This window comes from Aplysia californica, unplaced genomic scaffold (assembly GCF_000002075.1).
Source record: "Aplysia californica isolate F4 #8 unplaced genomic scaffold, AplCal3.0 scaffold00810, whole genome shotgun sequence".
Taxonomy (NCBI): domain Eukaryota; kingdom Metazoa; phylum Mollusca; class Gastropoda; order Aplysiida; family Aplysiidae; genus Aplysia; species Aplysia californica.
Window position 1 is genome coordinate 81,834 of NW_004798080.1, and position 1,611 is coordinate 83,444.

The window sequence follows — 1,611 nt, forward strand, 5'->3', positions numbered from 1 at the left end:
CTCCTTTTCCTGATTCCCAGTATCTCATGTGGCCTAATTTCTTCCTGGAGGAATGCATTCGTTATCATGCGATCTCCCATAATTTGCATCTCGTGAACAACATATCTAATAAGAAGGAACAAACAATATGATAATAATATCTGTAAAAAGAAGACAAAATAAGAAAGATAAAATTAAGAGTGATATTATGAAAATAATAATCAGTATAGTACCAACAATAACAACAGGTCACACATTAATAATAATAATAATAATCGTAAAAAAATAATATAATGATAATAATAATGATAATGATTAGTAAGAAGAAAAGGAAGAAGAAAGGGAAGAAGAAGAAGAAGAAGAAGAAGAAGAAGAAGAAGAAGAAGAAGAAGAAGAAGAAGAATTTTTAACAGTTTAATGCTCGTAAAATGTGTGAATTTGTCACGCGTTACCATCGTGCGTGCGGTCAAAGAAAAATGGCGCGAACCGTGTAATGCAAGCATTATGTTCCCTGGGTTGACTGCCGACCAACGCAATCATCCCCATTAGTAGTGGTAAAAGCCCGGCCATCCTCAGACACACTAATGCACAAACGCAGAGACCTCCCCGGTATTCCATTTGTTACGCGTGTGCTGGATTAGGCCAGTTATCATCATCATCATCATCATCATCATCATCATCATCATCATCATCATCATCATCATCATCATCATCTTCATCATCATCATTTTTTTTGTAAACGGTTAAAGCAGAAAATTGACAATGTTGTGAATTTAAAAAAAAAAGAAACCCCAAAAACATAACATACTTAGTCAAACAGGTGGTTAGAAGAAAACATTAAAGATATACATGTATATCTGAAATTCAGCTACTGTTCATTTATCTGCACCTCTCTGCTCCCTATACACCTTGACCACACACAGAGTTTAATCGAAAAGATCACTGAATATTCTATTCTATTAACAATTCCGTAAAGACTACGGTTGCGCCGTTTGCTGAGTCAGCATCATGGTGGGCTATCATGTGGATGACCCCTGTTAAAATGCGAAATGGGATTTTCTTGAACTTGGGTGGTTTGGGGGCATTTCAAGGCTCTCCGCTACTGACCCAAAACATATATTATCGCGAATGTCCTGCAAAATAGATATAGAGGAAAGTCGCATTCAGATATACAATTAACGACTATTTAATCGAAAAATACTCTGTGATATGCTGTAGTCAATAAGGAACCTATACAGGCCAAATCACGGAGATTCGAAATTCCCATGAGACTCGAATGTTTTTCTTGTCATCTTAGCTAGACGTGCGGTCGGTGTCAAAGTGTTCCACCTTCCCTTCCGCAAAAAGTACCCCCGGGAATCGAAACTGAAGAGGAGTAGAGGATGGTTGGAGGCACATTTATTAGAGACCTATTACTTGTCTTCCCCTCTTTGTCTGTCTTGCTTTTTTCATTAATAAATTACCTCCATTGTCTCCCAATGGTTCTCTCTTCTCTTTTGACTGGGTTTCATATGAAGTGGTTCTTAATTCGTAAGTCCCGGCTCTTATATTATAAAGACTTGAAAATGTTTTGAATGGCTTTTAGTCCATACCATTCACTCCATCTGACTCTATTACCCCCTCCCCCCCCCC